Below are 23,672 nucleotides of genomic sequence, written 5' to 3' on the forward strand. Positions count from 1 at the left end.
CCATAACTCTCTCCATGCTCATCATCTCCTTTCCTGAAGCCGCTGTCGTCTTAGGAAGGTATTAGAACTTCCCTTTGCAAGTGATTTTCTCCCTGCTATTGTAACCCCTGTGTCAGAATGGGATGACCCAGAAAGGGGTGGAGTCTGAAAAGAAGCAGAATGCTGCAGAACTCATGAGGTTGGAGGAAGCAAGGCTACCAGGCTGGGACCTTGATTGATTTTTATTAAGCCCTTAACACCTTGTTTAAGGTAACTGTAATGTTGTGGGGAACTAGTGGGAAGGGAGTTTATTTTTTTGCTATATTTTAAATGTTAGAATTTATTGTTTCAGGGTTTTTGTGTATGTAAATGGTGAGAGTTTTCTGGGAACCTTCATCATCTTGAATCCCGTTCACCAAGCTTCTGAAGTCTTCAAAACCAACCACCAGCAAAGAAGAATTGGACTTGGCAATATCAGTAGACTGTAAATATAATGACTTGAAAAATGCAAACTTAACAGGACTGTAAAGTGTAAATGTCAAATGTTAAATGTTTTAAAATTGTTATTCGTTAAGAGAAGTAAACTGTTTTGTTTAAATTTAGTTCTTTGCAACTCCTTCCAAGTACTGCCCCACAGAACCCACAGAAAGAGGTTACACTATCACCACTGAGGAAAATTTATCTCTCCAAGATGATCAGGGTGGCAAACATATTCCTCCCCACCTTCACCCTATGAAGAAATCTACAAAGAACAGCTGACAAAGAAAGAGTCAACTAGTAAATTTCATGATGGGCAACATTGAAACCTGCTATTTCAATCCGGAGTAGTCTAGCTCTCTAACCACTATACCACCCTAGCTGTCTCAATATTATCAGTGCAAAGCCAGCTTTAAGGGTCACAAACTCTAAAGGGTGAAAAATAATTGATTCAGTCCTTTAGTGCTGCCAGTTCTCCTATGAAGTGCTATAGGTTGAAATCATGCTTGCATTTCCTCATAGAAATGAGTATTGGACAACCGTTTCCTTCTACTGCCACCGTTACTATAGAAGATACAATCAGCCATTTTATGGATTGGAAAGAAAGGAAATAAAAGTCCCCAAACACTGCACACACAAAAAATCTGAAGAAGAGATGGAAATTGCAACCTATGCTTGAAATAAATGTTGTACCTGTTTGGGAAAACTGCTAGAACTGCAGCTGAGGAAGGGAATTTGATGAGGAAATCACAGTAACAACCATTGGAAGCTAAGATTAAGGTCATGGAAGGGGTCAAGTGTGACCTGCACGTTGCTGCTAGCACAAAATTGTTGATGCCTTCCAGGGCTCTACTTCCTCTCATCTTTCCCAGCTTGTCGCTTGCTATTTTGCATATTGGCTCTTCTTCACGGCATCTGTCTTATTTGTCTCCTCAGGTTTGCTGTTTATCTGCATTTTATTCTCAGCATAATTTTTAAAAATCTTTGTTCAAATCCGACAAACGGTGGGGTTGGCTGCAGGAGATTTAGCTGAAGTAATGATCTGGCAAGCCTAAGTGGGAAAGAGTGAGTGAGGAGAGAAGGAAATATTAGTAGGAGTGATTACTGTGGGAGCTGTGAAGGGAATATCATTTGACCGGAGTAAACAGTTGGAGATGCACTGGGCTGCGCCTTGTCATTTTTGTGAAGAAAACCATGGGAGCCACAGAGCTCTGTGAGCAATGTCCGTGAGCTACAACATTGTTACCTACTGATGAATAAGCTGGAAAGTTATCTGAAAGAAACTTTCAGAAAACGGGGAGCAAACTATTGGCAACAAGAAACATACAGTAATGTTGGATAATTAGGACCAATGGGTATGCTGCAAGAATGCTTCTACACAACAAGCAAAGAATTAGCATAGATTAAGGAGGCACATCAGTTCATATATTGTGAACTAGTGCATATCTCAGCTAAAGTTCCATGAGGCAAGGAAGTTTGATCCCTGTGTACATGTGTTCGTTAGACATATCCAGATTTCTAAAATTAGATTCATACAAAACACAGCTCATTGGAGCTTTGCTCCTAAACTGGTCTTAAAGTCTCAGCCCAGGACATAATAAGAAGAAAAGGAAGTGGATCTGAGTCTCCAAAAAGAATCTTGGCCAACAGTGAATAACTGCAACCAGCTCCCATTTCTGTAAAGAAGTTTAATTCTGCATGTGGCCTGACTCCCCAATAACTAGCATTTAGATAAAATTAGTCACAAAAGCCTACATGGATAGATACACATACAAAGCCCACTTCTTAACATTCTGTTATAAAAATCTTTTTTAAAAGACAGTGTAGTGCAATGGTTAGTGTTGGACTAGTATCTGGGAGAAATAAATTCATATCCCTATTCTATCATGAAGATTGCTGGGTCATCTTGGGCCACTCATTCTCTCTCAGTCAACACTACCTCACAGGGTTGTTCTGAAGGAGGAGAGAAGAATGATATGTGGGACCCTGATTGGCTTGGTAGACAAATGAGATAAAATGGACTAATTAAACAACAGAGGGCCTTTCCCCACTCTTTTCCATCCACCCTATGCCGCGCGCTACTCTCAGCGCGCGACATCCCAGGCACACGCCTGGGCATCCCCACGACCCCGCGCTCTGCGGGGTCATCAAAAGGCGCCCTTAAGAAGAGCGCCTGGGATGCTGTGCGCTGGGATGCTGCGCGCTGAGGGGGCGCTGAGGGGGCGCGACAGCGCCCTGAGGGGGCGCGACAGCGGCAGCGTCGGGGCGGCTGCACTGTAGCCATCCCTGTCGTGGGGAGTGCCGGGGGACCCTGTGCTACTCTCCTCAAGTAGTGCGGGGCTTAAGATAAGTGGGGAAAGGCCCAGAATCCATTTTTCTAGCCATGAAGGTAAAGTAGTCCACAGATGCCCTGCAGGCTGTATTGTATCGATATGGCCAAATCCACTTAATGCTGGTCTGTCAAAACTGACCACCTGAGTGAAGAAACTAGGACGGAACAGAGTCAATATGTGAGAAGGCAAGATCTGTATCACAAATTATGTTTTTAGGCATAATGTAAGATATTAAATTTATATTCTGCTCTTTACTGACTGTTAGACTCACGGTAGCTAACAGTTAAAATTTTACTCAATTAAAATACATAATATATATTATCCACCTAAATTTGCTCCTATGTTGCTATTTGCCCTTTATTCCATTTAATTGTCAAGAACCCCTGCTGGTCTGGAAAAAAGCTCTTACTAGGCTTTCTGTCTACTGTGAAAATGAAAAAGTAATGATCAGTTAGCATAAAATAAAGGTGATGGCATCTGGCAGACATCCAAAATCCATAGTTTGGAGCATCAGTGGTCAAAGGATCAAGCAGGTAAGCAGCTTTAGGTATTCAGGAATGATTTTTCAGGCCTCCGGCTTCAAAACTGCTCATAGCAACTATGTTACATGCTTGGGTCAGTTCACGATATAGTTACATTCCTTCACACCAAAAGGGATCATTATGTCCCTGCTTCTCTAAAATTGTTCAAGGCAAAAACTATAGCCCAACTGTTCTATGGATTATATCAGCTGTATGTTCTATGGATCATATCTTGGACAATCAGTTTCTTGTTTTGCACCATTTGAATGGGTTCAATCAAAGTTCCTCAAAGTTCAATCCAAGTTGGTGCATCTTGAGATAGAGATGTTGAAAGTTGAGGCAAGGGTTTGCCTCTCATCTCTCTAAATTTTAGTCCCCAAGGTCTGTTACCTTCAGTTCATCATGATAGTTTTCAATCAAAGTGGTTGAAGGTCATTTAGGGAAAAATAGAGAGCCTTGGTTCCTACCACCCTTGCTTTGCTCAAGTTAGATAAAGAGCAAGCAAAGGAAGCTTTAAGGCATAGAGTGGATGACACCAATCTGATCTTTTTAGCTCACCCACTTCAATGTCACTGTCCAATAGCAGATACATCACTGCGCTGGATTTCTATGTAACTGCTTTGGAAATATATATCTGCAGAAGGACCTTCACATTAGTGTTCTGCTTTACCCTCTGCAATATCTGAGGAAAGATTTACTAATACTCCCAAGGTGAAGAGTGTGTCCATGCAGGTCTGGAAAAGTTTAATCTCCTGAACATTTTTTTTCAGTGAACCTTCAATAATGCGGTGCAACTGGCATTCATCTGCCCCCTGGTAAACAAAACCCCAGGACTCTCTGAAAAAGCTTGGGTTGAAAAAATTTCTCTCAGATGGGAACTCCCCACCAACCAGACAGGTTGCCAAGTTTTGTGCACTGGTATATAAAGTTCATCTTATTATAAAAACTGAAATTAAATAGTAATTTTCATCTTACAAGTTTATACTTTTTTACAAGCGTTTTTAAATTGGGAAAATGTTTAATCGATTTCTGTTTGATGACCTATGATTTTATGTACGAATGTAAATGATATTGATTGTATTTTTTAACACTGGTTGTATGCCATAATAAAAGGATTTGATTTTGATAGATAATATAGATAATACAATTAAAACATCAATTTTTTAAAAAAATCCACTTGGCAGCCTATCAAACTTAACATTACATGGGATAACAATCAGTGAGGGAGGGAAACAATAAGAAAGACAAAAGTCAAACAGCTGAATAAACAAAGAAAATAGGGGGTTGCTGCCTTAACAATAGGACTGGCAGAAAACTTCAAGTCTTGCAAGCCCTGCAGAATTCAGCCAGATCCCACAAAACCCAGATCTCATTTAATAGAGGCCCCTTCCGCACAGGCAAAATAATGCGTTTTCAAACCACTTTCACAACTGTTTGCAAGTGGATTTTGCCATTCCGCACAGCTTCAAAGAGCACTGAAAGCAGTTTGAAAGTGCATTATTCTGCGTGTGCGGAATGAGCCAGAGTGTTGCAGTGTTGCAGTGTTGCAGTGTTGCAGCAGGCTGGGACCAGAGCCGAAAGGGTTCTGGCTGTGATTGAGGACAGCTGTATGTCTCTAAGGTCAAGGATTACCTGTTGTTTACCAGTTTAGTGTGATGTCCTGGAAGGGGGGCATATTGGGAGTGGTTTTCCTACAGGTATGATGGACTTGTACAGTTTAGGGTTTTTAGGGTTAACATCAAAACCTTGAACCTGATTTGGTGCTTATCTGGGAGCCAGTACAGCTGGCAGAGCAAGGTTGTATTTATAATCTCAACGATGTCTCTGTAAGGACCCTCCCACTGCATTCCGGACCAGCTGAAGTTTCCAGAGTGGTCTCAAGAGTAGCACTGCATAGAGAAAGCTACAGCAGTCTAATCTGCACAATTGCATGGATCACAATAGCAAGTTTGGGATGAAACAGATAGGGCACCAGCTGCTTGGCCTGGTAAGGATGGAAAAATGCCATTCTGACTATGTTTGTGACCTGGGCCTCCATGGAAACAGGGGCATCTAGACAAGCTCTTGACAGTCAATGTTGATGTTAAATTCACCATGTCGAAATCTAGCAGCTGGTATCCCAAGCCCAGATCGTCCCAGCCAAGCCACAGTACATCTTTGGTATAGTTTCAGCCTACTCTGTTTCTACCATGTTTCTACCATCTCACTACGGTCTGCAAACCCCTGGCCACAGTATCTGGGACAGTATCCAGCCAGCCAGCCAGCCAGGCAGCCAGCAATCAAAAGCTAGGGGTCATCTGCATATTGATGACAACCCAGTCTGAAACTCCAGGACTAACTGGGTGCGGGGCTGGATATAGATGTTAAATAACATTGGGGAGAAGATTCTTCCCTAAGGGACCCCAGACATGAAAGGATGCATGAACTGTCCCATAGAATCCAGAATTGGTGAGGTGGCAGGTCATAACTGATTGTGTCAAATGCTCAGGGGTGCAGATTATTAAAATGGCACCAAGGGCAAGCCCTGGAAACCACCCTTTCCCCCTACAGCTGACCCAGCTCATTGGGGATCACACCTGAGCCACAGCGAGCAGGGCTCACCATACCCTCAACCTTTACATGGAAGCTGAAAGCAAGGTCAGCCAGGGTGGCCCCACCTAATCTCCACATGAAGGTTGGATGTTAGTCTCACGGTAGCTAACAGAGATGGGAGCAGGGTGAGCTTAGCTGCCCCCCTCCATGTGGAGGTCAGGTGTGAGGCCAACAACAACCATGGAAATCAGCAGCAAGGGCACATGTGAGCTTGGATCCAGCTCTAAGCTGCAGGCTGTAAGCTTAGTGCTGGATCCAAGTCTGACTGAGCGCACTGCGAATTCTCCTATACATTTATGTTGTTGGCTTCATCCCCCCTAGCTCCACCTGACCAGAGATGGGACTTAGGGGTGGAGCGAACAGTATAAAAGTAGAGGAGGACTGTCTACATGCGCAACTTACTGCAGGCCTCAGTGAGATTTGGGGCCAGCTTTAAACCGCAGGCTTGAAGGCTGAAGTTTAAAGCTGGCATTAGTCAGCTGAAGCCAGTAACAAACACCACTCTGAAAAGTCCACATGGAGTTTGTGAGTAGGGCCAGCCCAGTCCCATTGTGGCACCCAGGGCTCTAGCCCCCTTGTGCCCCCCTCACTGTGCCAGTACAAATGCTGGTGTAAGACTGAATAATAACAGCAGTGCTGACCTGCCATGATCCAGTTGTCTATGAAGATCATCTGTGAAGGTGACCAGCACAGTCTCCATCCCATGGCCAGGCCAGAAGCCAGACTGAAATGGATCCAGGGCCAATGTATCCTACAGCAAAGCATGGAGCTGTTCCACTGCTGCTCTCTCTACTACCTTCCCCAGGAATGGAAGGCTCAAGACTGAACAGTAGTTGGTGGGATCAGAAAGATCCAAAGATGGCTTTTTCAATAGCAGTCTCAGCTCTAATCCCTTCAATATGTGAATATGCCATGTGACAAGTGTTTTCAAATGGGGTGCTGTGTGGTTTCCAGGCTGTATGGCCGTGTTCTGGCAGCATTCTCTCCTGACGTTTCGCCTGCATCTGTGGCTGGCATCTTCAGAGGATCTGATAGTAGGAAAGGAAAGCAAGTGGAGTATATACACCTGTGAGTAAAGGTCAATAGGTGAGGGCATCTGAATAGGAGTGGCCTGGCAAGTGAGTAACAGTGTTACTGTTACTGCCATTGTTACTCCACTTGCTTTCCTTTCCTACTATCAGATCCTCTGAAGATGCCAGCCACAGATGCAGGCGAAACATCAGGAGAGAATGCTGCTAGAACACGGCCATACAGCCCGGAAACCACACAGCACCCCAGTGATTCTGGCCGTGAAAGCCTTCGACAATACAGTGTTTTCAAATGTTTGTATCAAGCATTATTGAGTTATTGCAAGCAAACCACGCTAATCTAGCAAACCAAAATCCACCACAAATAATTTGTGATATGCTCCTGTTATGAACATGAAGAAGAATTTCAGATTGTACTGGGTACCACAGTCAACAATGCAACACTCAGAATCTGGGCTAATCAGTTGTATATCAGTTATAGTACTAACTATGTAGAACAGTTCACCCAAAATGGAACTTTGTTAAAAAAAATTGTGATTCTATGAAAATCACAACTTATTCACCTATATGGTATATCTCTGTGAAATCATTATGGAGCTAAACCTGATGAAGCAGTGTTGCAGCATTAAAGCATTCCACACATGATCCTTGATTGGTTGACATCCCCAGTACTTTCCATCTTAGAAAGAGGGAGCAAAAGAAGCCAAAAAGAAGGTGGGAATCATGGGAAAGATGTACCATGCACGGTAGAATAGTGCAAATATTCAAAAAGTCTAAAGTGAGGGATTCCTAATCTGCCATCACAGCATGTTTCTTCTAGAAAAGTATAGTTGAAGAATATTTGGCATCACTCTAGCTTTTTTAAAATTTCCATTTATTCTTTTTTTTAGAACCTGATTATGACGTTTTTACTGTACATTTTGGTTTTTATATTTGCACAGAGTGAACTTAACCGTGAAATATATTAAACTGAGAAGGTACAGTCATGCATGCCTTCTGAGGACAAATCTGCTGGGAAAACGTCTTGGCCCCAGTCCACCATTTATCTGCAGGCCCACCTACAATTAACCTGGAAAAAATGGAAAAAAAATGTAATTGCCAAAAATGTATTTACAAACATGCACTTTAGGAACCAAATTAGTTGAGCCCAGTTTTCACCACAAATAGACTATTTGCTTTTTGAAGGAAAAGTTTAAGGAAAATCTCTTCAGTTCTTCTTGAGCTGGGAAAACATATTTTTGTAACTCGATGTGTTTGGACTACATTTGGGGGAGGGGGAGGAAAACATTCTGGAATGGCACTATTTCATCTGCATTCCCAGCAGTCTGGGAAATATATCCTGAGCAAAGTTCCTGTATTACATGGTGCAAAGAGAAGAAAACATGCATATTCAGAGAATGTAGCATCATTAAAGATGGATACTTAAAATAAAAAACCCACGAGGAAAAGACAAAAGTGTAAATGGAAATAAGTTACAGGGGAAAGTGGTTGTGAAATCACTGATGAGTAGAATATTTACATAAATTATATATCACAATCAAACTTTCAGAAGTATTTTCTAAAGCAGGTACATTGACCTCTGGATGGAAAAAAAACAGACATCTAGTTATTTTTGTTAGTTTGCCAGATGAACAGGAGAGCAGCCTTCTGGAACAAACCAGTGGTCCATTTAGCCCAGCATCCTGTTTCACATAGTGACCAATCAGGTGCCCCAGAAAGCCTCTGAGCAACATCCAGAGATCAAGCCTCTTCTTTTAAAATTTGAGAACAAAATGTCCATTGAAGCATTTACAAGGTTCTGGTGAGGTCACCACATTTGGAACACTGTGCACAGTTTGAAACATGATGCTGAACTTAGATGCCTGATACAGCATGGTTACTCTCATGTTATTATGTGTAAGTTTTCCCCAACAATGGTAGAAGAAGCTTGCAGTGGCTTTTTCAGCAGAAAATAGTGGGAGAGGACCTCCTGCCATGCTGTATTTGTAAAAGAAAGAAAATGTCTTTTTTAAGTTATCACGAAGCTAAACTTCCCCATGCAGCTTCCAAGATACACAGTATAGGTTTTTTGTAGTCAAATGTCAACACCATCTTTTTCAAAAGCAGGAAAGCTGGATGAATTTAACCTATTCTGTAGCTCTGCTCTAAGATCCAGAGGCCAACCAGCAAATGAAGGTTTATGAACCAATTGCTATTCTTCTGTGCCAGTCATCTTCAGACTTTATATAATTAGGGAAATCTTTCCAAAACAACATTTGTCATGGAACCCTGAACACTACAGATTAGTCTAGAGTTATTTTTAAGGCACATCCTCTTTCCTCCATATGAGAGACACACTGTCACCCCATATGGTGAATGGGTCTTATAATACATGGCTTACAACCATAAACTACTTTCACAATTGATTCATTGGGTTGTCAGCCAATGGCTGGGAGCCAGTAGGTGATGAGAGGGCAGGAACATGGTGGTGAGGGGTGCCACCACACCACACATGAAGCCACGAGTTTTTCTTACTTTTCTTCCACCCACCTCCCAAAAAGAGCAGCTGGGAGAAGAGCAGGTTGACAGCAGGAGACCTTCCAGCCTGCTCACAGAACTGATGGTTAAGTTTGAGGTCAGCCCCTGAGGCATGGGCAGTGCTAAGATGGCCAACTCTTGGTAAGGAAATTCCTGAATATTTTGAGGTGAGGGCTGGGAAGGTGGATTTTGAGGAGGAGAGGAAGATCTCTGCCTTCCAAAGCTTCCATTTTTTCCCAGGGGAATAGATATCTGTTGTCTGGAGATCAGTTAAATTTCCAGAACTCCAAACCCCACCCCCACCCGAGGTTGGAAACCCTCCGCACCACCCCTAGGGTCAGCTTGTTCCCAGTGTGTCTGGTCAAGCTCTTTGCCTTTTGTTTCTCGACATACCAACAATTTTACAATTAGAATTCTTTTTGTGGCATTCAGGCCCCAAAAGCTATCTATCTCTGGTTTAGTGGCCAGAAGCCCACCCACTATAGATTTACCTCTAATTAGACCAGACCTCATAAGTGCTGAGTCTGATGAGAAAAAATTCATTTGGGGAGTCTCCCAGTTGGGGTTTGCACCCAACTATAATAAGAGGCAAGTCAGTGAGATGTTAATACTGCCTGATCTTGGTTTACTCTTAGGTTACCATATTTGCTTTGGCTCTTGCTGCCCTTTTTGCCTCCCTTTTAACCTATGAATATGCTCCATCATTCTTCTACTTTCTTGCTGTATCTCACATTCAGTGTGATTCAGAATGGAGCATCCCTTTGCTTGTTGACAGGGTTAAGGAGGTTCACTTGGAGTTTGTATCTATTGATTTTCTAAAGAAAAAACGGAATAGACGTTTTCGTTGTTTATATGTAACAGTAACACACAGGAGACACTATGTTAACTCCTTTTCTTGTGCGGTTAACATTTTAGGAAAGTAATACAATTAGATTTCTTTCTTTCTTTCTTTCTTTCTTTGTACTTGATGCAGTTTTTGAACAGCTGCTTGTTTGGAGGATGTTGAAAGGTTAAGAAGTTTGAATACGCTTTAGGTTCTGGAGAAGGTATTCAAAATCAAATTTGGAAGACATGTCTAGCTCTGAATTGTCCTTCAGCTGAGGTTTTAGCTATCAAATCAGAGCCTCCCTGCTTCACTGCTATCAAAGCAATGCCCTGGTTCAAATAGCACTATTCATCAGGACAATGATCAGACAGCTCCTGTTTTCAGTGCAAAGGGATGAACTCCACTGTTCTTCTGTGGCAGTGCTAAGAACTTTCTGCAGAATCTTAGGTGCTACAGAAGTGAATCACATGTACATACAGTGATGTCAATAAGAGAGGATAAAGAAGTGAAATCACATATATATTTTTCTAGCCCCATCCACCCTCCCTTGACTATAGGTATTTAGTAACTCATTATCTTATTTTTACCCATATTCTCCCATTTAAAAATATGATATGAAGTAACATTGTATAATCTGTTAATATGTAGAGTTCCTTTCTATCACCCGAGAGCACCTGCAGAACTCCAGTACCCAGGACTTCCAGATAGGGTCTGGAGATTTCCTAAAATTGCAACTGGTCTTCAGACTACAGAGATCATTTCCCCCAGAGAAAATGGCTGGTTTAGAGGATGGACTCCACACCATTATACCCCACTGAGGCTCCTCCCATTCCTAAACTTTGCCCTCCCCAGGATCTACCTCCCAGGAATTTCCCAACTTGGAGTGGGCCACCCTACCATTACCATAGAATAGCTGGCTAATGCATTTGATTTTAAATACTTTCTCCCTATTCTAATCCTCACCAGGGTCTAAGCATCATGACTGCAACCCCATATACATAAACATGTGTGTGGGTGCATGCGTGCACGCTCGCTCGTGTGTGTAAAGCGCCATCAAGTGACAGCTGACTTGTGGCAATCCTGCACGGATTTCAAGGTAAGAGACATTCAGAGGTGGTATTGCCTGTCTCTGTGCTGTCTGAGAGAGTTCCTAAGAACTATGACTAGCCCATGGTCACCCAGCCGTCTTCATGTAAAAGAGTGAACAACCAAACCTGGTTCTCCAGATTAGAGGTCACCACTCTGAACCTGAGCATGTCTGGACTTCTGGATCCTGATAAAGTGTATATATTTGGTCTCCCTCACCCCATATGTGAGGCTTATGCCCCTCACTAAGGATTTTAGAATATAACTTCCTTCCAGAATACATGTCCAGGTTCCCACAAAGTATTGAAAGTCTTGTATTTGTACTTATTTTAAAATACACAGGGTTCAGAAAGACTAATAAAATTTTATTTTGGCAGAATTTTTCATCAGTCGATGAAGCAGGCCATAGGCCATAAAAGCTTATGCTAGAACAAAAACTTGTTAATTTTTTAAGATGCCACAATACCCCTGCTGCAAGAGTATAATACGGCTATCCCTCTGGAAATGTTACTTTTTAAAATTCAGTGCTACACCTACTTACTCTGCTAGCCTTCTGAGAACAAAGTCCAAAATGATTTAAAATGCATACCCCCTGTACCTTGGCTAAATCTTAGGCTGGTATACTATACATGTTGACTTTTTCTATGGCTGAAACCTCAGAAGAACAGGAACCTGCTTGTTTCTGGCAATATACTAGAAGCAGTCAATACCAGCCACAAATGTGATTCCTAAATAACATTCCTGATTTCAGACATATTTTCACACAGCATCATGATCATGCTATCGTAGGGATGCCAGCCTCCAGGTAGGACATGGAGCTCCCCAGGAAGTATAGTTCATCTCTAGGATCCCCTAGATCCTAGGGGTAGACTCTATGGCATTGTGCCCCACTGAGATCCCTGTACTTCCCAGGCTCCATCTCCAAATCTCCAGGAGTTTCTCAACCTGGATCTGGCAATCCTACCACCCTACCCCCAGCTGGTGACCAGGAGAATCTGGCAACTGTACATTATTATGATCATTTCCCTACCGCCTTTTCAGTCTGCTCTTGGTCCTACTATCACTTCTTTTCTCCCATCATTTTTATTTAGGTTTATTTATACTGCTTTTTTCTCTTACCAACATCTTCTTTCTGACAGTTATGGAGGTTTAACATTCTGTATTATGAAGCTTGTGAATATTGCTCTTTGATTTTTATTATGATAAATGTGCCAGGAATCATTGCTAGAGAAAAAAATATACAAGAGACAGAAAAAGAAAGCAAGGGTGCATTTTTCTTCTCAAAGCATTCACGCTGTTAAATTCTGCTTACTCTACAACAAGCATGTGCAGGTGCTGAAGTTAATAATGCTCTAGAAGAATAAGAGCTATGGAACTTTTGAACCATTGAAGGATTGATCCTTCCTGATTGGAGAACATCTATGCATGAAAGTGTCCCATAGGAGTAGAGGAGATTTGTGAAAGCCTCACATATTTATTTAGTTACCATAGGTACATTCTTCACCCAGAAAGAACCAAGGTGGGGGTCTAGAGGCATTTAAAGTCCCCATTTTGCAGATTGCTGTGCTAAGTACACTTTAAGAGATGGGACAGACAGAGATTATCTTCCCCACAGGTGTGTGTTTTTACTGGAAATACCTTTAAGATGTGTTACAAGTGGGAAACCTGTAAGGGTTTATGGAGCATACTTCACTTTCCCCTGTATCCACCTCCCACCAGAAGCATAGCAGGGGGAAATGGCTCCCAGGCCAAAATGGTGCCCCTTGCGCCCCCCGCAACCCCATGACCCCTGCTACCCCATGCCCCGTGGTAGCTATAACCCCCCGTGCCCACTTACCTGAGCTGGTGACAGTCCCAGGCAGCCTGTCAGGGCTGAGGGTTGCTCAGATGTGGCCTCCACCAGGTTTGGCAGGGCCGGGCCGAGGGGTACCCTGCGGTGGTCCTTCTAAGCCACTTCTTCAGCCTCCACTGGCTGAGTCAGCACAGGGGAGGAGGGGAGCAATTTTGCAAAAAAACCCCCATGTGACAGGATGGTGTGCACTCAGGGACATGTTGTTGGAATTTTCAGCAGCAGCACAAGCAGCAGGGAATTGTGGGAAGCTGCATGAACATTCTAAAGGTGACAGTTAAAAACATTGGTAGTTCTGTTGTTCCCTGACTGACTGAGAGAAAAGAGGTTTCTCTGTGTACTGCTAACCAATGCTATGTAAAAGTGCTTTAAACTAAGATACTAAGAGGTTGTCTCAGATGGGGTGTTGGAAGCCCCTGCCATGGTGATGCTGGGAGATTTTAACATTCATGTTGAGACTAGCCTCACAGAACCAACTCATTTTTATGGCCTCTATGACAACTATGGATCTATCTCAATTTTTGACTGGTCCAGCTCATGCAGCAGAATATACCCTTGATTTAGACTTTGCCACAAAATATGATAGTGAAGGCCGTGAATAGAAGGACTGATGATAAGCCCATTGGACTTGCAATGACAATCCCCTCCCACACACACACCCCAGCTCAGAAAAGGGTGACCCATTGAGATGGTCCACCCTTATGGAACCCAAGTGGTTCCCGAATGCTCTAGGGCATACTCTGGCTGCCATGGATGGCACATATGTTAAGGCCTTGATCTCTCTCTGGAATGGTGAGATGAACAGGACTATTGACACGATTGCTCTCAAGTGCCCTCGCCTTACCCATAGAACCAGTAAAACTTCATGATATTCTATGGAGCTTCAGGCTATGCAACAGGAAGGTCGACGGCTACAGCACAGGTGGCTTAAATCCCACTGCAAGGCTGACTGAACCCAAGTTAGAGCACATTATTGTGCCTATCAGGTGGTGGTGGCGACTGTGAAGAGGAGTTTCTTCTCTGCCACCATTGTGTCTTCAAGTAGTTGTCCAGCAGAACTTTTCCATATAGTAAACAACCTTGTAAGATCAAGCCCAGGGAGACAAGGGCAATGACGGAGGGGTAACTGCGCCCGGAGCATGAGCTGCCTGCGAGCTCCCTCCCACCCCCGTCCTGTCCCTGAAATGCCCCGCCATGCACCCGGCCACACTCCCAACACGTTGCAACAATGGCGGTGCCCAGGACAAGCAGCCCTGGATGTCCCCATTGCTGCTACGCATCTGGACAAGGGCAGCAGCCAGTTAATGTCTGCTGTGACAACTTTGCAAGATACTCAGAGGACAAAGTTGCTCAGATCTGCAGGGAAATGAATGCCACAATTGAGAATGGTCCAGATGAGGCATTCATACATCGTCTGGTCCCATTTTTTTGGATCAGTTTCAATTAATGAGACCTGACAAGTTGTTTGCTGGGGTCTGGTCAACAACCCGTCTTTTAGATCCTTGCCCCTTTTGGCTTATAAATGCTAGCTGTTTGAGTATGACTGACTGGATACAGGGGATAGTGAATACCTCCTTGAGAGAGGTGGTGGCTCCACTGACCCTCAAGGAGGCTGTGGTGTGCCCCCTTCTTAAGAGATCTTCTTTTGACCCTGAAGATCTAAACATCCAGAGGCTGTCATACCATTTTTAGCCAAGATATTACAGAAGGTTGTGGCCATTCAACTGCAGGCGTGTTTGGAAGAAGCTGATCATCTAGACTCATTTCAATCTGGATTTATACCCAGCCATGGAACTGAAACAGCCTTGGTTGCCCCAAATGATTTACCTTTTCCAGGAGAGAGATAGGGGTAATTGCTTTTCAATGGGACTCCTCCGAGTGACTGATTCTCTTATGTGTTTCTGTGTATCTCCAAAAATAGCTCCTCGACTTAAAAAAAAAAAGACAGGAAAACTATATATTCCCAGAATCAGCAAGACCAGCTGAGTACAACTATGTACCTTTTGGACTGAAAAGGTGCCCAGAATTGGCGCCTGCAGGGCAAATGTCTTGGGGCAACCTTCAGCAAATGGAGGCAGGGAGAATTCCTTCTCCAGTACACAAAATGTTGGGTACAAGGGGAGGGTGAAATTGACCAGAGATCAAGGGAAACAGCCTCTTTTTCCTTCTGCCTTCTTTGCTGTCTGGAAAGCACACTAGAAGCAGTCTCTTTTTAAGATGTCCCCTGGATTCCACTTTTTAAGACATCACACAGACATCTTTTTTGTGCTGTGCAAAACAGAGCAATATCTACTTGGTGAACTGTCCATATTTTAAATATGGAGATTCTTGGTTCAATGCATATATCTCTGGGTAAAAAAGACAACACATGCAGATTAAGGAGATCTGAACTGCCCCCAAATTGTCAGTGGCCTTGGACCCAGAGAACTGTGAGCCAGGCTGAAATCATTGAACAGATCTTCGCTAGTTTCTTCCCCTCCTGCAGACTGCTGCACATCTCAAAAATTGACACTTGATTACTGCAGTGATGTGGGCTGCAATGAGAATCGGTAGAATTTGGATGCCACTCTTGCACAAGCAGAAATGCTGTCTCACTTGGTTGCAGGTGGGGAAACATTGGTGCCACTTGAATGAAATTCTCCATGTTCTCCACCTTCAGTCTGAGTGAGAAAGGTAGACGAGAAATAAAGCAATTACATAAATAAATAACATTTACATAAAAATGGTTCTGTGATCCTTAAAAGACTGAACCAAACATTTGATTCACATCACTATCGAATGAATTCATTACAGATGTTCTCTGTATGTTTGGTGCCATTAACAAATAAAAAATCTGAATTCTTTAAAATGCTGATTGGGTGGAAAGGTGACATAATTTTTTACAATAAAATAAAATAAAAACAATCTATTCAGGAAACATGCTCTGTTGCAACCCACAGCCCATATAGAAATAGTGAAGTACCACCACCACACCACCGGGATTCGACCCAAACTGAAGGCTGTCTTGATGGAACAAAGACCTAAGCACAAGGCAAATTTGTCACATTCTTTACTGTGCTGCACACTTTCCAAGTTTCATAAGAAGATCCATATAATTAGATTAGCTTACCGGGGTGGGGGGGGGGAGTTGAATGACAAGGTCAGTCTGCTGCCCTTTTAGTAAATTAGAGAAGATTGCCATAAATTGCATAATATAATGAAACACCAATTTGCATATTAGCTGCTATATTAAAAGGGATCAGTTTTAGCTCGCAAAGCAGAACAAATAAAAACATGCATTTTAATAACTCAAATTACTCTCAGGAAGTGACCCTCAGCAGAAAGCCTGATTATCACTACTTAATTAGAAGGCTTGGAAATCTAAATCCTCCTTTAAATCTTATTCTGTGTACAGTGAAAGATGAAGCCGTGAGTTTTGTCTTAGATTCAATATTTACTCTTTACTAATATGTTTGCAGGAGAGACTTTCCAAGCATTAGAAAGATATGCAGGGGAAAAAATTAATATTCAAAGGAAGAGAGCACAAAACCTGTGTTGGCTTGCAGGTGCAAAGCAATTAACAAGCTGGCATTTACAGTGCTTTTAATTAATTAATTAAAAATGCAAAGCTGACTTTCATTTCCTTAAATGTTTGAACATTTTATCCATCAATAATGAACCACTCCTTCAATGTGATTCTACAACAGCTGGGAAATAAGAAACTTTTCGTTGGCTCTGTCAATGGGCACAGGCATTTTACATGCTCAAATGCACGCTGTAAAGTTCTAAGATTGGCATCATGTAAAACCCAATATATATCCCTTTGTCCAGGAAAATACATAAGTCAAGCAGCCATCCAATCATCATGAAAATGATTACACTGACATCTTTTTAAAAGAACAATTTTCCTTTTCAGAAAAGTCTTGCCATTAAAATGCAGTGCCCTTTGATTTAAAATACACCAGGTTGTGTTGACTGACAAAGTTAAAATATGTCTTAATATCAGTGAATGAACATATTAGTGAAAAGATATTCACATTCCTGCTGTAAGGTAAAGACATGACATATCTCACTGCAGGACATTGGCTGGGGATGAAGATCAGATTTGGAACAATCTGTATTTAAAAGACAGCATCATTATTGCAGTTTAATTAAAACATAAATACAACATTGTTACTTCACTAGGCATTCACTCAGCTGGAACTAACTGTATTTGCTTAATCTACAATTTTAGATGTATTAGCAAAAATAAATGTTGGCGAATATAAGAGCCTGATTACATATCTTGGGTAAATTGGTGATAATGAGTCAAGAGACTTTGTGTTCATTCACATATATTAGAATAAGAATCATTATGAAATTAAAGCTAAGATTAATCCTGCTAATGACACCATGGAGCATCTGGGAATAAGATAACCCAGATGTCAAATTCGCTGTGATAGTGTGCTGCTATTTGATAGAGTAACCCCTTGAAGTGTTCTTCTAAGGCTGCTAGCTGGTACCCCACAGTCCCAGCACTTGAAATGCAAATGAGTGACAAGATAGACTAATAATGAGAGCAGATTCTAACAGTAAGGAAAATGAATAAATTAAAAAAAAATCTCAACCACTGATAAGAACAAGCAGCAGGCACCCTGATGTCCTCAATTAGGGTGGATGACATCTGCAGTGTATTTCTCTCTAATAAAGCCCTCACTCTGTATTCCAAAGCACACGATTGTAACACTGTTAACATTTTAATGTCTTGGGCGTGCATGGTAACATTAATTACAAGATGATTTGGACGACAACTGAATCTCTTTTATGTCTTCCACTGAGTAAAAAATCTGAGTCGCAGCTTTGATATCATAAATAAAATGTAGAGACCTGCCAAGCATTAAAGCTTTCCTGAAGTAACTCAGATCTGCCAAGTTACATTAAACCTTGATAGCTAAGTAAAGAGCATTCCCTATGAATTTAAAGGGGGGTGAAAATGTGTATACATTTTAATGTGAGATTTCATAGCTCAGTAGCAGCCCCTCTCCACTGCATTTTATAATATTTTTCTGTTGTTCTTTAATCAGCCTAAGTTAAGGTCAAGTTACTTTTTGGGTTGCAGCTTTCTGTAGTGTTTGTTCCATCTTTCTGTAGCTCACAACTTAATTTTTTAAAATCAATTTTTATCTCAAGTCATTTTGTTCACAAACAAGGGTGGACAGTTGTCCAAGAAAAACAAGAGGCTACTGTAGAATTTTCCAGAAGCTTTTTCTGGATCCAGCACTGTCTTTCATATAACTACCTATTCAGTACCAGAAATTAGTATGCTACAACTAGGGGCAGATTGCCTGACATCACTATCAGTTTCTCCTAGGCATAACACTAAGTTTCTCCTAGGTATACCTCACAATGTTTGTTGGGTGGGATTACTGGAGAAATATGTGGTACTATTGGTATTTGCAATTTGTTACATTCCACAAAGAAATGTTTTTTAAACATATACATTCTGGATGTTTTGTGTTCATTGTTCATTGTATTTGGGAATTTTTTTTCAGTAAACAAAAAATAGTGCAATTCTTGTGCTTTCTGATAGCAAACTTGATGACTGAGATCCTATCCAAAGGGAATCCAAGAGACATGAGCCTCAAATTAAGCAAAGACACACAGAGATAACAAAAATGATGTACTGAGACCTGAGTTAAGACTCAGGTAAAGAGCAGAAAAGAAAACAAAGGGAGACAGAGAAATTAGACTGCATAGAGCTCTGTGAATTTGTGGATTCCTGAAGAAACAATTCAGGTATATACCAGTGCAGTCCTATAGCACTACAATAGACTTAGGTAATTTCTGCATGGTCCAAATATCTCAGGTTGAGCAAGAGAAATATCCCAGTTTGGCCAAGAATTTTGCACAGTTCCCGGTCCTAAAGCGGGTTAGTCCCGCAATATTTCCCTCATCCCAGGATTTTCAAAAATCACCAATTGGGCGATTCTTTTCAAAAATCCCGCATTGAACCCGCTACCATGCAAACACCAAGGGAGAAGAACCAATTTCTTTTTCCCACCCAATCGCCTGATCTCCCTGCCCCACTGACTGCCCCCCTGATCTCCCCATCTGACATCATGTCAGTTTTCAGATGAGCCCCTGACCATTGCAGCCCACCCTTCCTGAAACGTTCCCCCAAGCACGTTTTCTGCTCATGGTACCAACTGGGGGCATTTCACCTGGGCTAATTAGGAATGGAGTCCCAAAATGTGCCCATTTTCTTTTTTGTACATGTACTGGTTGCTTGTAGTCCATAGCTAGGGAGATGTGCACTTTGGGCCAAATGCTAGCGGGCATAACACATGCTGCCACCATGGCATGTTATGCTCTGAGTTGGCCAAGTAATATGTAAACTGGATGGACTAGTCAGTGTAATTATTTGGGATAAACTATTTTTTTCAGATTAGAAGAAAGATTCAGCTGATCGTTAGAGTTCAAAGGAATGAGGTAATTTGAAAACCCCCAAAATAACAGGACTGTTATTATATTACGGTGGACTGTGGTTTGAAAAAAATCAGATGCAAATTTTCCTTGGACCTGCAGAACTACTTGCGTAATTCTTTTGATGCCAGTCCACATTTGCATATATATATAAAAGAACAGTTGCAATTTTCTAGACCTACAGCCTTTAAAATGTAGGAAAAATTATCATTTCAAAATGTATATGTGGTACTACTGACCCAAGTTTCCAAAAATTTTACTTCTGCTATAAATGATGAGGTCACATTTCAGTGTTACAGTTCTTATTTACTGCAAAAGAAATGAGAACACAGTTTCTAGCTGAGGAGTGATCACTCCTAATTTATATGTTTTCACCTGAGAAACATGAATGTCTATGGAATTGGTCAGATCCTGGGTTCAGTGTTTTGCCATGGCCTGCTGCATTAAGCATATATAACAGAAAAAGAGGATTGCTATTAGTTTGACACTAGCAAAAGTCTTCAATTTGCAAGCAAATACATTCCCAGAATTACCATACAGGGAATAGTTCTTTTCTATGAAAATACATAAGTCACAGCTACAAGGGTCTTTTCTTCCCTTGATGCTTGGACATTACTGCCATTAATATTAATGGAAGTCAGGCAGGCACATGGAAGAGACAGACCCCTAATTAGTGTAATGGCAGAAGCAATATTCCAAGCCAAGAGACCATTTTGTATAGCCTAATTGCACAAAATTGGCAACAAGTTCCCACAGTCATAGCTCAAATAGATATACAGGCACACAAATTCTCCAGTGGTGGAGAGATGTATCCAGGCTTCAGTGTTGGGGTGACAAAAGCTTTCTGCGTGTGTGTGTGTTATCTCTTCGACCCTTGCTACTTAGCCTTTGGGGATTTCACAATAGCTACGGCCAAGAACACAATCACTTTGAGCAGCAGAGGATTTAGTTCTTTTTCTGTAAAATGTTGCTTCTTGACTAGGAGGAGATAATCTTTTCAACCATTTATTTCAAAGGATAGTCTTCACAGTTGATCCATTATTATCAGCACTTTGATAGAGGGTGCCATGGAAAAACCTAAGTCAAACAATTGTTAAAGTATATTAGGATCACAATTGTAGAATTCCACATCGAACTGAAGTAGTTCTTAAATGTCAGCAGAAACAAGAATCACTTCTAGCCAAAGCTTTAAAAAAAATTAAAGGTCTAATTAACTTGGGCTACAATCCTAAGATCAACACATTTAAAAGCTTGTTAAGGTTCTATTTTTTATTTTTATCAATAACACAATCTAGACATCCTAAAAACAATGATCTAAAACATTCTTTTCAGGGAGAACTATTCTTTGTTGAAATGATTTTAACTGTGAGTTGTCCTTTTACTTATTCTTGATCGATATAACATTTGGAATCCAAATTACAGGGTTGCAGATTTTGGCCCTGGTCCACCTGCTGGGGTCTCAGGCAACTAGCCATCACAGTAACTGGTAATCCCAGATTCAATGTGGAACTCCATCCTTTTCAACAGTTGTACCAGCTCAGACAACCATTGTGGTGAGGGAAGACTGTATACCAAAAACAATAAATCAACAATACAAAAATCCAATTTTTTTCACAAAGGGAAACCAAATGATGTTCGAGAAGCACATGGATCAAGTTTTGTGTGGTGCTTTAGATCTTAACAAGGGTTGCCGCCCTTGTTTTGCTCCACTACTATTGTCAGGAGCATCTATGTCATCTTCTCTTCATCCTTCTTCTGTTTTGTATGGATTATGAGATACAGTATGTGGAATGTATGAATTTCTATTATTGCTTTCTGTCCAGTGTGAATAGGTTTGCCCAAGACGGGGAAGTTCCAAGGTCTAACACAAAAGAATGATCTTTTATGAATATGGATATTTCTTTGGTTGAAGATGAATGTAAGGTAGCTGACAGGTTTGGCAAAGTATCCATTCTGTGACTTGACTGGAGTCACTTTCTGGGTAAGCTTGCTTCTCTCCCCCATACCCATCCCCACTCCCCCTCCCCAGAATCTGCTGGGCTGGTAGATCTACTACCTTGTAAGACAGCTCTTTGCTTCCAATTGTGCTTCACTTGTGTATTTGTAAATACATAAATATTATTTTTTAATGCCATAGGAATCTAGTGTTCTCTTCCCTAAAGGCAACCAACTCAGATAATTCTGCTCCAGGAACTTCTTGCTGCTCAGAAAACTGCATAACAGTATTTAAAATATGTGAATTTGAATACTAAAGTTTTCAATAAATGTCCAGCATGGCCTTCACATTTTTTCTTCTGCCCTAGTAGAACGCATTCAATGGTAGCGAAGGAACAGCCATAACTGAGTGCTTCTCTGCTCTACTCATAACCATTCCTCTTAGAACACCAGCTGTTATTCACTAGAGCCAAAAGGTTCTCCTATGAAACTGCCACAGATGTTTTCAGAATTTAATAGCTCATCTCTGAAGGAGCTCAGGTAGAGACAGCTTCCCTGTAACCTTCACAGAGAAACATATCTGTCCTAATGTTTGCTGATAAATGTTTGGCCCATAATTGTCAATCGGTCCAAACACAATAGTTCAGTGGCAAGTCTGTACACAGGCCCATCTGTTAAGGTGGCACAGTGCCCATTCACAAAGTTACTGTGCCAGTTTCCAACAGAGTATGGAGACCAACCAAGGATGAGTTGAGAAGGGAAGCTTTCAGAATGCCTGAAATGACACTTTATTTGCAAGAAGCTTCCTCCCGGTGTCAAGCAGCGCCAAATTAAGAACACATGCTTCATTACAAGAGATCGCATCTGTTGACAAACATTAGTACATTAACCCATCTGCCCACAAGCCTCATTAATCTGATTCAAGGCTGAATATTTAGAAATGAACAAATAGAAAAAAAACAGAATCTAGATGTACAGTTGTACACTTTTCTAAAAAAATTCAAAATCTTTTCCAACCAATATACTAAGCAAAACTCCAAATTCAGTCTTGGGAAACTTGAGCACTTAAAACACACAGCATTACATTAATTCCCAAGATTCAATATGCCACTAGATGCTGCTTTAGAGGCCCACAGATCCAGTAGGTTGTGCGGTCAGTCATGTCAAAGGTCCTCTGCAATGTAGAAAGGAGGTTCTTTTGATGATAAGGTTTGTTCTGTATACTAACAATGGTTTTCTGAGCATCATTAGGATTTTAAAATATTTTAATCTTTTCCATAAATCTGGATATTTACAGAGAGGCTGTAGTTGGTTGCTTTTTTTTTCCTTATGCAATATCCCCAGCAATTTTAGGAGCCAGTTTGCGCATGCAAAAACCACACCATTTTTGGAGCCTCAACTACTCAATATTAGGTGCCGCCCGCTGCAGCTGTACTGATTCCATTTCCGAACACTGGTCCAGTTCACAAATGCATGTTCATCTCTTGCTAATTACAAAATCAGGTCATGTGCGAATAAGCCAGAGTCAACCAAACGCCACAGATAGGATTCTTCACAGAAAGGATTCAACTTCACCACCAAATGCAATGCTTTCATCTGGGCCAGTTCACGAACAGACCTGACACTCATCAAGCACTGAGAAATCATGATGAGGAAACAAGTGTGAAGTGACTGTACCCACCACTCTGCTTTGCAAAGTTTGAAACTTCCTGCAGCCTAAGGGATCTTCTAATGTAGATGGCTCTTCCTTTAGAGTAAGGCCTATTTCTGCTATATATGTTGCCTATTTATTCAGGGGTTCTGCCTGGCAACAGACCTCCAAGGCAACTCATGAGAAAAAATGTGGGAAACTAGAAAGATGCTGGAGTAGATTTCTATGGATGAAAGAGTTTTCATCCAACTTCTTTGCCTCCCCATTTCAATTACACTCCAAAATGCCCTCACCCCTGATGCTGCTCCTGGGGATAAGAAACTGAAAGAATAGCTTAGAGTTCTGCTTCAGTAAAAATCCCACCTTGCTTGCATGGGAATTTTACGGAGGAATCAAACTGAACTGTCTGAATCCACCAACTCCCTTCCACTAAAGAA

This window comes from Sphaerodactylus townsendi, linkage group LG05 (assembly GCF_021028975.2).
Source record: "Sphaerodactylus townsendi isolate TG3544 linkage group LG05, MPM_Stown_v2.3, whole genome shotgun sequence".
In the NCBI taxonomy this organism is placed as follows: Eukaryota; Metazoa; Chordata; class Lepidosauria; order Squamata; family Sphaerodactylidae; genus Sphaerodactylus; species Sphaerodactylus townsendi.